Raw genomic sequence first — 14,643 nt, forward strand, 5'->3', positions numbered from 1 at the left:
TTTGAACACAGTATGTATTTCAGTTTGATTTGCTATAAGTGTTGCTATTTGTTTATGTTGTAATTGCAATTCAGAAATTACCTGAAAATATAAAAGGCAAATGATTTCTGTATAGTACACTGAACTGTAATGTAGCTTTGTTCTGCTCGATACACAGCTGCAGCTAGCTCTTGTTTGCCGAGGACACTGCTTTTGCAGACCTTCTGGTATATTTAGCTGTAATAGCATTGGCTGGGATTTCTTGGATATTGATATATGCAAGCAGTGTTTCGGTGTATAATCTGCTTATCTTGCCTACTAAACAGATCCCATCTGCTTTAATGTGAAGTACTACCCTGATACAGTCCTTTAGTCTTGTGCATACTATTTCCCAAGGAAAGCCTAGGGTTGTAATTTGAGGCAATACTATGTTACTAAAACTCTGCCACTCTGCTCAAGAGTGGGAGAAAATGACCCCACCTTTCCCTATCTGCCACAGCAGCTACACAGCTGACTTGTATTGGCTCAGTGCCCTGGATCCATCACTGGATGTTTTGCCACTTTGGATATATTCTGACACTCTTCATTGCTGCTTTTTGGGAGTAGGGGTGGTGGGGAGGCAGTGGAGTCTGTTAATGTGTTTAGTACCAGGCCATATACAGTACTGAACCCAGCTTTAAAAAGAAGAAGAAAAAAAAAAAACTCAAAGAAGCAGTTGCTTTAAAAGACAGCATGCAGTAGAAAATTCATTTGTAGCACTACTTACTTTTGAGAAAATACTAGCACTACCTAGTACTGCCTGTTACTTTTATAGCTGGATAACTAGGGTGTGCTAGTGTGATGCTTGATGTTGATGAGCTGTAGTTTGCTCTTGGAGTCCTGACCATGTGTGGCACCTAGGATGGATGTTCGCTCTCATTCTTGCATGCCGAGTGGAGTAGTGGTGCTACTGAGGGTATTTGCACAGTTAAAAAGTGAGTACACCCAGGTAGGTAAGTCTTCTCGTAACTACATGTGCTGTGTCTAGCTCAGAAGAGGGGAGAAGCAGGTCTGGGGTGCTGGTTATGCCAACTAGTGCTGAACACTGCCAGGAGCTATGAGAAAAAGCAGGTTACGTGCTGCAGGTTGTGGTGTATCTTAACTGGTTTTAACTAATAGTGAAGGAAAAAGTCATTTATTTAACTTGCGTTGTCCTTTAGTTCATTCAGTGAAAGAATAACTTTCTTGTGTTGGACAATTACAAGTCTGTTCCTTCCTGGAACCTCAGAGTATGCTGATTTCAAACTTCTTGATTATTGTCTGTATTTATCTTTCAAGTCTGTTATATTCCCATTATCACTAATAATGGGAATCCTAAGGGAATGCATGTGATGAGGTTATGGAACTCTGCAAGGGTGCACTTTTTAATTAAATATTTGCTGGTCTATTTACTGAAAGACAAGGACATGCCTGTCTCCTCTGATAATCTAGCAGACAGGATGGTAGTGGAAGTGATAACAATGCAAAATTAGTATGGAACCCTTTTAAAGATTATATTCTTAGAGCAATAAGCTTTCTTTCACATTATATTTTAATCTCTTTGCAGCTGTATAGTTTTTAATCTGAATAAGGTGTATTAATAGGATTAACCAGCCAGATACCTAGGACAAAGCTAATTGTGGTTGTCACTGAGTCAGGAAAAGAAAAGCTTTCAGGGAGGCTGCTGTGCTCTGTCTGACTGGCTGCTTCCCATGATCTGGGAGAGCGGGCAGACTCCTGCTATGGATGTGTTTTTCTCTGGAGACTGTGTTGCCCTTCCTTGACTTGACCGAAGTTGCTGCAGTATGGCCATAGCGCAGCCTGCAACCTCTGTGAAACGCGTGTAATGGCAGGTATCCGTTATACTACTGTAGAACAGAGATGCTCAGTATCAAACAAATATGATGGGGGGTGGGGGAGGGGAAAAAGCTATTTCAAGTCCAGGAATTTGTAATGCTCTTTGAATACCAGGCAGTTTTAGATCCTGGTTGTAGTGTTTTGTTCATGTATGCAACCTCAGACCAACAGGCTGCCTGTTGTACTGTTAAGAAAACCACTCAAATACTTGTGTCACAAGTCTATAATACTTCTCATATTAAAATATCTGCTGGTAAGGGGTCCAGAGCTGGAGTCCTTTGGTTCTGCTGAAGGCAAACTTCTGCCATCTAGGCCATCCGTGTGGTATCTTTGGCTTCAGATCTGGACACAGCAACAAATGTGTAAGCTTTGTTATAACTGAGAACTGAAACATCCAAACCCACTTACTGTGGCAAAACAGTGGAGCTTTTTCAAGAAGCATAGGGTAGGTCAAAGCAGGTCTGCTTGCTAAAACATCCTTCCAGAAACAGCATGTTCAGCTTCAGTGCTAACAGAACAGCTACATCTGGTGCCCCCTTATTATGGAGCTTATGGCCTTTTTTTTCCTGTTCATTTTCACACAAAGAGAAATGAGCAGTAGTTTAGTGTATATAAAGCTTTTTAACCTAACCTCTTGGGTTAAGTCAAAGGTTTTAAAACATTCATGAGTAGTGTTTGCTAGCTGATTTTTGCTTGTCTAAGAGGGCTGCTATCTTGTCCTTACTCCTCTTCCTTTCTCTCTTTAGCTTTATACAACTGAGATAATATTAAATATTCACAAAACCCAAACTGACACTGTGTTCACCTGAACTATTAGATGAGGGGGTACAGTTTCTGGTCCTGCTGAAGAGTTAATTATTGGTACAAAGCGGGGACACCTTCACTTGGCCCAATGCAGCAGCAGCAGCCAGCTGGCTCCTTGAGGCCCCCCTCTGCATGGGAGGGGGGAGCCCAGCTCTTCGGGTGCCAACCTGGCTCTGCGGGCAGTTTGCGGCTGCACAGCAGCCAGGGCCAGCTAGCAGCCAGGCTAGCGCTGGTGAACACAGTGCCTCTGTACCACGCATCCTGCTCGCGTCGGCGTGCACCGCGCAGGGCAGTGTTGGAGCTGGCTGACACACCAAGTCCTCGAGTCGGCTGATGCGAGCGCTCTTGGTTTCTGCAGCCATCGCTGGCTTTTCTTGTTCTCTGAGCACAAACGGTGACTGCAGCGGCAAGAATGGGGCAGGTGGTGGTGGTCACGCGCCTGCAGTGGGCAGGGAAGGAGGTGTGACAGCAGTGGGCTGGGTACCTGGTGCAGCACAGAGCAGAGGGGCTGCCAGGGGCTGCAGTGTGGTGTGGGGGCTGGCCCTGCTCATCTCACCGCCCTGTAAGTTCCCTTTAATAAAACCTACCGGGAGACGCCTGCAGTAGGATACTGCTGCTGGGCCGCAGCACCTGAGGCACTCTGCTCTGGGGCCATCGGGGCCAGGCTGTGTAAGCCTGTGTCTGAGTATTCAGCCATATAACTCTTAACTAATCAGGGCTGGAAATCGCCTATGAGCAACTTCACCTCAGTTCAGCAATTCAGTGCTGCCTCAGACTCATTACATGGGAGGACTTCACAAAATACTTAACTATCCAGAAAACTGTAAAAGAGACCTTTAGTTCAGATAATGCCATGTGTTGTGATGGCTGCTGTTGGAAACAGTGTGTGTGAGGCACCTGGCCAGGTGAAGCAGGAAGGAGCTTCGCCAGCCGGCAGCACCGGGGCCTGCCCAGGGCTCCTACTGCGAGGCAGTTTTTCGGTCCACCTGCTCGCTCCTCTCCCTGCTGCTCTCCGCTAGAGGCCCCCGTCCTCCTTGCGGTGCCTCAGCTGGCCGGCGTGCTGGAGCCCGGCGGCTGCTGGGGCGGGTTTGCCGCCAGCCCCTGCTTGGCACCAGGCCCCGGGTTTGTAGCACTGACGTGAGGGAGGCTGCTAAAGCCGCACGCGATGCTCCTGCGCAAGCAAGTGCCTTGTGAATCTCTTATGGCCCAAATTCAGTTTTTGTTAAACGTGTCACCCGGGCTCCTCAGGGACGGAGACGTGCCTGTGCTTCCCGAAGAGGCCAGTGCTCCTGTTGTTAGCACGGACGTGGTTTCACTTCCGAAGTCCAGGCCCGGGGCCGTTCTGGGGGGTTGGCAGTGAGACGGTAAACAGCGGCAGGAGTGAGAGAGACGAGTCATGCACGTTAAAAACATCCTGCTCTTCATCGTGCTCCCTGCTTGAGCCCAACCTCTAATCCTGGCGATGACGTTTCTTCCCCGATCTGTTTGGCAGCCGCCTTGCGCAGCCAGACAGTACCCGCTGCTCTCGCAGCACGCGCCGCAGCGAGCGGTGGGGCTGGCAGCGGTCGTGCCGGCAGCGGCAGCAAACCTGGCCCTGCGCGCCCAGCCCAGCCCAGCCCAGCCCAGCCCAGCCCAGCCCAGCCTATCTGCGTTTCGCCAGCACGTTATGTGGAAAAAATCCCCGTTTTTGGTGTGTGCTGGAATGCTGACGCCTCCTTACCCACCGAGCCTGACAGGGAACTTGGAAAGTACCGTCTGCACCGCAGAGTCGCTGTCCTTACACAGGCAAACGCGCACGCTCTTACACTTGAGGAAAAAGAGCATTTATGGCTTCGCTAAGTTTGCACGAACTGAAGGAATCACCCTGTGTAACTTCATAGTTTGTGATTAAAGGATCATTAGATCCACTGGCTTACAGGCCTTGCACGACATGGGCTTTCTCAGCAGAGGTCCCAACGGTCCCTACTGAAACAGTTAAGTGTCGGCACGGCCAAACTGGCCGCAGGGAAACCCCAGCGCAGTGCGGTGAGGCGATCTGTGCTGGGCCAGCGAGTCCCTGAGGGCTGCCAGGAAGGGCACCATGGCCCCGGCCTCTGCCCGCAGCTCTGGCCTCCTGCTCCGCAGCAACAGGAAGCAATTGAGTGCCATCTCCTGCCCACAGGTGGCTCCAGGAGATGAGAATTTGAGAGGTTCCTTATCCAAAAGTTTAAATAAAACAAACATAATTCTGTCTTGTCCCCAGCTTTCGCAGTTTCCCTGTAAGTGCCCCAGCCCCACGAGTGTCCCTGGTGGCGCAGGGTCCTGGCCGGGCCGAGGGAGGTGCTTGCTCCTGAGGAGCATGAGTCCTCCAACCCCAGCTGCTCCTGGAGACCCGGCCTGGCAAAGGGCAGGATCGCACCAGTTCCTTTCCCGCTTGCCCACCAAGTGGCACCCGGCCAGCAGCTTGGGGCTGAAAGTACTTCTGTGACCTTCACGTACCTGGTTTACTGACTCATGAAGCAAGCCACAGCCCACCTAAAAGATTTTTTTGCAAAGAAAACTACTCACTGGTTTCCGCAGTGTACCAGTCAGCTCAGTAAACTGGGTGGCCAGCAGGGAGCTCCAGACACACACCAGAGCCGCCCGGCAGAGGCTGTGCCTGCTGGGCCGGGCTCACATCTCCTCCGAGAGCCAACCCCAAGGGCACCTGGAGCTGGGGAAGAGCACAGGAAAGTCTCCTCCTCTCGCTCAGCTCTTCTTCGGACATTTCTTTCTTTCCAGTGTCTCATTCCTCCTTTGTACAATCCTGCTCTTTCATCAAAAGCAGACATAAAAAAACATGGCATCTGTGTTGTCCCCGCCTTTTGCTAAGACAGCTTTGGAGAAGCGCCCTGACACAGGACACCCCCAGGGGCCCAGGCACTGCTTATGGCGCCGCCCTGGGATAGCCGCATTTGAAGATTGATGGCGCCAAAGCCTGGCAGTCCCCAAGGGAGGAGGAGAGATTCAGGCCCAGCAGGGGGAGAGGGTCACAGCTGTGTGGTTTCAGAAAACTACTGGAAGAAAATAAGAATGAGCTGATACTACTTCAGAGTTTCTTTTTTTTCTCGCTTTTGCCTTTTTGGTCCCCCATGGTTACCCTCTCCACTCCTCTACATCTGTGTTGACAAGCTGCTGACCAACCTCCTCAGCCAAGACCAGCCCTCCCACCAACAACTAGCCCCCAACTTGTCCTGAACATGGTGAAAACTAGGTCGCATTTTCTCTGTCCTTTCATCACCCTCTTTCTAGTTATACAGATTGCAAGCTCCACATTTTTTTTTCACATGCTACTTATGGGCCTCATAAAATTCAAGCATGTGAAGCAGTTTAGACGTATTAGTCAAGCGTTGCAACAGGTTCTCTGAAGAGGCCGTGCACCCTCCGTCCTTGAAGGCTTGTTGAGACCCGGCTGGATAGAGCTGTGAGCAAGGTTGGACTGCGGACCTCGTGCGGCCCCTTCCAGCCCGAGTTACCCTGCGGTAGCAGCCCACAGCTTGCCCGAGGTGACAGACCTTCCTTTTGCCTGGAGGCGGGCTAAGCCCGGCCTGGGTGGTGCCAGCTGCGCGAGGAGCACAGCGCCCAGGCCTGCAGCGGTGCCCAGCACCTCGCCCCAGCCCGCGGTGCGACAGCTGTGGCGCCAGGGTATGAGACCAGGGACTCCTGTGTCTCCTCCACAGATGTGGACGTTCCCATTAGAAGTTTCAATTTCAACAATTACTATTTTCCAGCAACAACAGTTTCAGTGGCGAATTCCTAGCTGGCTCCAGCTATTCAGCTGAGCTGCCCTAAGACGCAGACATCAGCGAGGAGGACGAGCAGCAGAGACACCTCCGTCTCCAGTTTGCCTTGAACCCGAGGTGTTCGAAGCCTCTCGCTGAGTCGCTTCTCCACAGTGACATCGCCAGCGGGCGACGCAGCCCCGCAGCCGCCGGCCCCGGGGCGGGAGGGGTTTCAAGGTCAGCGGCAAGGCCTCCGCCATCGGCGGGCGCCGTGCTGCTCTCCGCGTGCCGGGGCGCCCGGCAGCGCGCCCGGCTCTGCCCCGACGCAGCTCGCTCCCTCCGGGAATCCGCTGTACCGGGAAAGGCACCCGGTGTCTGTACCGCTACCCCCACGCTGGGGGCTGTACCGAGATAAACGACTTCAGTCGGGGCGGGGGGGGGGGGAAGGGAAATTGCACTACCTTGGTGTAGTGCCAGGTTTTTTTCCAACGGGTAGGTATAGCCAGGGCCACGGCAGCCGCCTGGAGGAGCCCCACACATTGGCAAGAGCACCTGGGACACTTAGTCACCTTGCCACTTGGACACCGTGTTTTCCCTTGTAAGAATTCCCCTAATGCCATGGGATCCACATTTCCCTCCCACCCCGGCCTGCTGTTCAGCGTCAGCGCAGGCTGCCAAGCAGCTGCCGCCGGCAGCCATCCCCGCGCGCGGCGGCCGCGGGCACCGTGCTGCTTCGGCGCAGGGCCAGCGCGGTGCCGCGGCCTGAGCCAGCGGCGGGCAGGCAGCCCTCACCCCTGCCCACCCCGCCGGAGCTGCACCAGGGCACCCGAAACTTTCTACTGGAGACATGAGACCGGGAGAGAGTTGGGGTTTTTGCTGCCTAGAGGCAGGCCAGACAATGCCTCCAAAATGTTTGCTTTTAAAACATCCCCTGGGCTGCTTTAGAGACAGTCAGGGCAGACCTGGCTTCCCAGCAGCGCGGGTTGCCCGGCTGGGGAAAGTCCCTCTGGGAACGCACGAGAAACCTGGGATAACCCCGACGCGGCCCGGCACATCGTCCTTCGGGGCCTGCAGGCTGAGCTGGTCCGCGTTGCGGTGCCGCAGCCCCACCGGCTCTGCCCAGGGCCACGATGGGCCCTGGGGGCGGCCGGGTGCGAGGGCATCGGCAGCCGGCCGGGCTGCCAAAATGCTGGGGGGAAAGGCCAAAATCGAAAAGTAGCTCCCATCTTCAGTTCAGCTAGCAAAGTAATACTTTTTTTTTTTTTTTGGTAATTTGTAGGGAAAAAAAAATCCACAAATCAGGGCTGTTTTAACTTAGCATATTTTGATGTACCGTTTCTCTGTTACTGTCTGCCTGCCAAATCTATTTTGTAATCTCTCGGGAGCAAGGACTCTCCTGGTTTCTACATTGTCGAAGCGCCCGGCCCTCGTTGCCCGACACAGGCAGCAACCGCTTGCTTTTCCGGGCACCAAACGCAACCCCAGCACCGGCCGATTAGTGCCAGCCTTGAAGGAGCCGCTGAGGCTCCTCCCGCACGAGCAGAGCCTGAAGCCGCTGCCCACTGCATTTAAATCCGTGACAGATGCCACCTGTTTGGGTGTTTCTGTGGAGTTAAGCCATCTTAAATCTCAAACAAGGCTATTACCAACTAAGATGAGTCATCTATAACCAGGGTACTAGAGGTCTGGCGCTGAAGATCAACAGTTGTCTTATAAACCCACTGTTTATAGAGAAAGTCTGGCTCATAAATAATATATAAACCTGGACCTAAGTGTTCAGCATTCAATCTACTGGATGTGCTGGCAGAGCTGGCTGCAAGCGCACGGGGCTGCAGCTTCTGATACACCCACATACAGCAAAACAAGTCCATCCCTGACCCCAGGAGTCACTGGCCCTCAAGAGGTAAAAAAACAAGGAGAAATCACGAGGCAAAAATCAAAAATCCCTCCTCCCTGGAAAGCACCGAGAGCATACGTAACTCCGACGCCCCGAGCCCTGTGCCGGATGCCCGGGGCTGCACGGCTGCAGGGGCTGTCACAGGGCCCTCGGGGGCTCTGGGGGCAGCCGTGGGGCGCTCGGGGCCGGGGCTGGCCGGGGGAGCCGCTGCCCTCCTCCTCCTCCTGCCTCAGGCAGGGGCGACCGGCAGTGCCGCCTCGCCTCCCAGCGCTGCGTGGAGAAAGGACCCGTGGTAGATTTCTCTGATGTCAAAACGCTTCCTAGGTACCTGCAGAGCAGGTAGATTGGCTGGAGATCAAGCAGGAACAAACTCTGCCTCTGCCCAAAACGCTGAGGGCCTCCGGAGCTGGAGGAGCTCTGGAGGAGGGAACCGTGTCTCACCTGCCAAGTGTCCCGACGTGCACTCAGGCAAGCCTGAAACACCCACGACAAGAGGGGCCGCGCGCGCGGCCCCAGCTGGGCTCTGAAATCTCGAACGCCGGCTGCGGCCAAGCCGTGCGTGCGGCTGTGAAGGAAAGGGGAGCTCTGACACAGATCCTCTGCTCCCGCCAGCCAAAGCCGCTCGTTTGCCAGGACAGGGCTTAGCACCGGAGGAGAAAACTCCAGTTACGCTCTCCAGACTTGCAGCAGGCAGCGGGGGAGACGAGCTAAGAGATGCCGCGCCAGCCACAGTGCCACGCGAGCAGCTGCCCCCCACCCCCGCACCGCCCACAAGCCGCTACAATGGCTTTTGGGCCAGAAACTGCCAGTTTTTTCCAGGAGCTGGTTCAGGTGCCCGACACGTCTCTCCCACCTCCTGACACTCTGGGCAGAGTATTCTGGCCAACCTGCCAGCATCTACGCTGGCAGGGAAAGAAGCAGGGCTATCTGGGGTCACTGTAGTTACGCATTTCAGTATGATCAGATTTTCTTTTTTTACACATAAACTCTTTTTTTTGCCTTTCCAGTGACTATTTAAAATTTCTAAGACTCCTAAGACATTGTCCCTTCAAGCTTCTGGGGTTTGTCTCCTACTGCAACAACTTCACCTTCAAATACATTGTCTTGCAAGAGTAGAGCTCTCTGTTCTTATACATATTCTACACATACAGAAATAGTGTTTGTCTTTGTCCAGTTCTGCAGCTGGACGCTTCTGGGGCATGTCCATGTGAAAGACACTAAAGAAACAGGTCATTTTTTTATTCCCTGCAGTTCACAACCACTGATCCTTTCTGCATTAATACAGGAACTAAAATTATTCATCTCATTTTTAATTTTGAACAAACGACTACTTATCCCAGGGACACAGTTTAAGATAAGATATACAACAGAAGGGTGAAATTGAGGGCATGTGCCACTACATATAACGCAGCCTGCTCTGGAATAAGCTAAGATCAAACTAGGCGAAGCCCCTGAGAGAAAGTAAGAAGGTATTGTCTCAGCATTAAGTATATTGTTAATCTTTTTCTAAGAAGTTGAAATATCCAGCTTCTGTGCTAGGCTCTGCCACCCATTTAGCAAACCGATAAAAGGAAGCAGTGGAATTGTAATAATCTAGACGAAAGCTGTGTGTGCGTCGCTTGGAACCTATTTTATGTGTTGTGTAAAGTTTCTGTATTGTATAGAAGTTGCAGCAGGACATGAGAGCAAGGGCAAACCTACTACATGAGTCCATTTTTTTTTTTTTTTTGTAAACCAGTGGTCATGGGTTTTTGCAACAGATTTCCAAAATATCCTTTTACAGAGGCTCACAAACTGTCACATGCTCACAGAAAAACAGCAAACAACTCGGGAGAGATGGTGATTTGCCTGTTCCCCCTTGGTCTCGCTGGAGCTGGCATGAGTTTTGAATGAGTAACTGTGTCTGTAAGTGCTCCGGAGGGACAACAGTTGCAGGCACCAAACCGCCACTTCTGACGATCGCGGGAGCTTTGAGCGCTTTCAGCCCACAGCAGAGGTTTCTCTCACACGTGGTGAAGGCATCGGGCCCAAATCAGCACTTTGAGGCCTGACTCATAAGCCCTAGTTCTTGAAGCCAGTGAGGGAATGACAAAAAAACACCTTTGATAAACTGCTAGGGACAAATCACCTGTGACCATCTTCTTTAACAAAAAACACATCATTTCCAGCACTTACAAGGAAAGCAAAGCCTAATTTCCACAGCACTTCAACACTTTACAGGGATGGCAACGTAATCATAAAAAAAAACTACCTAGCACAATGTATTTGCCTCTTCTTTCATGCGTGCCAAAAGCATGGCCAGAGCCCTGTACTCGTTCCGAACAAAAGCGGATTCCACAGAGTTGTGGTCCAGCGTGTTACTCCAAAGGAAATCCCCTACTTCAGCGAGAGTAAGAGAGGCAAATGTCATCCCAAGCTGGAAGTCAAAACAATGTTAAAAGAGAGGCAACAAGATGCATGTCAGGCCCAATAATGGATGCATCTTCCCCATGCTCGGGCTTGCTCCAGCGTGCTGTTGTCCGAACTGACTTACTCCGTGACAGGCAGTGCAGGAAGGCAACACCAACCAAATACACCGTGAGAGCAGCACTGGTAAGGGCCTGGTAAGGCCAGGAGGTTGGCGGCTACCTTACTGCACCAATTTCCACGTGGGAGACGACTTGGGAAAAGGCATTTAGCAACGGCCTCCGCTTGCACTGACCTCCCCGCTGCTGGTGGCTGATCATTTATTTGTATCAGAACCAGCCAAGAGTTTGGAGAGGACCCAGGCTCTTGTGGCTCGCGGTTCCCGCTCCTCCCTGCTTCAGACAGTGCCTGCAGAGCCACCAGGATTACCGAAACAAACCGTCTTTGGAAGCAGTACTGCAACAAACAGTGCTTTCCTGCTCCCGCTTTAATAAAACCGCCCATGCAACGCGATAAGTTTCCCAGTCTGGATCCACGTGGACATAGTAAACATGGCCCCTGCTGCCTTTCACTTACAAAACTCTGTTGACATATTTCAGTCCTCACTTTTCTTCTGTTGCGAACCAATACCTTTCTGTGCGTGCGTACACTGAGGTTGGCAGAGCTGTACGGGGTTCTCCTGACATATATTTGAGACCAGATACTTTTTGTACTGCTGAGCGATTCATCAGGAGAAAACCTTTTCAGGACATTTAACCTGTATCGAATCTAAAAAGGCCTTTTATTGTCATTATTTATAGTTTAGTTCTGGCAGCCTCCTTGCTACCCTACTCAACGCAAAATTTAGACACACAGTATGTTAAGAACTTACCCGTTAAGCAAAGCAGCAAATGGGTAAGATAAACTGACATGACCAAAGGAACATATTTTTTTTAAATTCCACTTAAACACATTTTCTTTTGTATTTTATGGCAACAAGGAGTACGTAGAAACAATTTTAATAGGGAAATTTCTTGCCCTGATGTACTAAAATGAATAAAGAATTATGGCTGATATTTTCAAATCTGTCTAAGGGATTCACATGTCCAATTAAAACAAACAAAGTGAGCATCCAAATCCCCCAAGCATCCCTGAAAATCCTCCTATCCATGTGCACAGGGCCATGCATATGAATATATATAGAACTGTATGCGTAGAACACTAACCATTTAATATTTCTTGCACCAAAACAACTGTTTCTAAGGATCCTGAAGATATACACATGTAAAAATGAACTCCAATTAGCTGCAGTATTTGAAAGACTGCTCAGCTAAGTCTGTCATATGATCTAATCAATACTGATTGTTTGTTTAACAAGAGTAAATTTGACCAAAAGGTTTCAAAAGCTTCAAGCACTCTAACACACAGTGCCAGTAGGATTATTTTAAGGGCATTTACCCCAGTTGCCAAACAGCAGTGCACTAACCAAACCCACACACTATTTGAGTTTGTGCGGGCCAGAATCAGTGCTATTAATAGTCATCGCAAATAGGGGAGAAGGCTCTGTGCATATAGGGCTGCACGTAGGTCTGTTCCTAATAACTGCAGCTTCACTGTGTCATCTGTGTCATCCTAATACGGCTTAATAAAGTTCCTTTCAGCATGGGTCACTCCCTTGTGTTTCTTCAGGTTAAAAGACACATTTCAGAGATGATCTTATTTTACAGATACACATACTTTAGTTTCTCAGCTTTGCCTTCCACAGGTAGGTTAACCAGGACGATACTACATCTTTGATTTCACTGTAACTGCAAGCATTCAAAATCTGAGTCTTTAATTCACTGCATAGGAGGGAACAGATCTAAACTGCAACATCGAATTGATGAAACGGGATACTATGCAGCTCACACGGGGCAGAAAAATCCCAGGGCAGGAGAGAGTGGGGGAATCATACCAGCTTTAGGTGTTCCCAAGGCTTTGCCTCCAGAAACGGCCTGTCTGACAAGAAAGCAGACAAAGCTTTCTGAAGAATTGTTATGGATGTGGCCTGCTCCAGAAAACTGTACGTTTACAGCTTATAACCGTACAGAGAATCTTTTGGTCCCGTGAGGCTGACCTGAATTTGAGGTTAACATCCTCAGGACAAAGGAAACCAGAGAGCCTCAGCCTGTCCTCCTTTTGTCTGTATTCATGTTTTGGCAATGGTCTCTGCCAGCACCCACTGATTGACAATGAGCTCCATGAGGATGGGATTTAATGCCTGCACATCCAGATACTTGCAGTGAAAGGCTTCATACACCAGCAGAACAAAAATGTGGAAAATGAGCCCACAAAAGGCTTTGTTAGGTAAGGTGAGTGAGTCGCAAGAGCCCTCTGAGCCACGTGCGATACTGCCTGCTCCACCTACACTCACCTCCGCGCTGGACATGGCCTTGCTTGGAACGGACATGAAGGCAGTTCCTGGTAAGCACATGGTCCTCACCAGCTAGCGTGGGATGTAGCTGTTTATTGACCGATGGCTAAAACCGTGCCAGGTGCAAAACAAACACACGTACACACACAAACATTACAACATCAATGTTCCTTCTACTATGCCTGGCACCACCAAATAAATGAAAATGGGTGGTTCCTGGAAACAAGAACTGGACACAAGCTTTCATCTGATAGAGACCTATGCTTTGTGTTCTGTTCAGTCTTTTGCTCAGAATCACTCACTGCACTGGAAGCAACATTGCAGAGTCACGCCCTCTTTCTTTCCACCAAATACCAGCATTTCCAGTGAGATGAAATGGTATTTTGCAAGACTCGTTTTGTCCTGCCACGACTGCAAACAGACGGTTCTCTTTCGACAGTACCCATGAAAAGGCTCAATGGACTGCTGCAAATGAACGTGTCAGTCAGTCTTCTTCATTTACTCATCTCTGTGCAAAAACAGAGCTTATTTGCAAAATCACTCCAGATTAACTCATCATCTGGAAAACCACTAGAAAAATGTTAAAACAGAAAGAAAAAAACCCCAATTTCATAAAGCTTAATATTTCTGGAAATAGTGAAAAACGAATGTCAGCTGTCTCCTGAGAGAATAGCTTTAGTTGCAGGCAAGCCTCCGCCTGAAAATGTTCCAAGCTGCCCTTCTAAACCAGCTCTGAGAACTACAGAGTTTGCAGCTAACCTAAAGAGGCCGACCCAGGGGCCTACAAAGTGGCTCCAGGTGGACAGGCACATTTCCATAAAGCCAACAGGACAGAGCCTCTCTGCCTACAATACCTCTCATTGTAGCCATGTCTAACAAACTACATCGTGGAGCAAATAGGTGCAAATCAAAACGTCTGACACAGGATAGAGGCAAACAAGCTGCTTCCCTGAACAGCAGGCCTAAGAGAGGTGGGTTCCTACAGATTTTGAGCCTCTTCTCTACATGCCCCATCTCAATAACCACATCATCCCTTTTCCTTGGTGCCCCTGCAAGATCCGCAGGTTTCCTCAACATCGCCTAAATTCTGGCCCCCAGTGCCCCACCACAGTATTCCCCCGCTCCTCATAGCTTTTACCCAAGTCTCTTGGTGGTGGGTGCTATGGCTGGGGTAGAGGCATGTGTGTATTTGCTGGTCACCAGCTGCCCGAGTGCTGAGTGGCCAGCAAACCCAGGAGCTCACGGTGGGATTCACCTCACCTTCCTTCATTTGTCGTGGCTGTCCAGACTCCCAGTATTGGCACCGGCGAAGAAGCCAACAGAGGTCAGAGCGCAATTCGTCTCACACTAAGGAAGGAAGGAACATGCTCAAGCTCCGTGGGTTTTATTAATACTCTACTAACTATAAAAAGAGCTATAAAGACAGACACTTGTGTCACAGGCACCTAATCTTGCATGAACCCCACCCATAGTGACTCTGAGTACATTTATATTCGCTTTGCTATTTGAACCAGAGAGCAACCTTGGTCCCAGGGTCACACAGTGCAAAC

Source organism: Struthio camelus, chromosome 2, assembly GCF_040807025.1.
Source record: "Struthio camelus isolate bStrCam1 chromosome 2, bStrCam1.hap1, whole genome shotgun sequence".
In the NCBI taxonomy this organism is placed as follows: domain Eukaryota; kingdom Metazoa; phylum Chordata; class Aves; order Struthioniformes; family Struthionidae; genus Struthio; species Struthio camelus.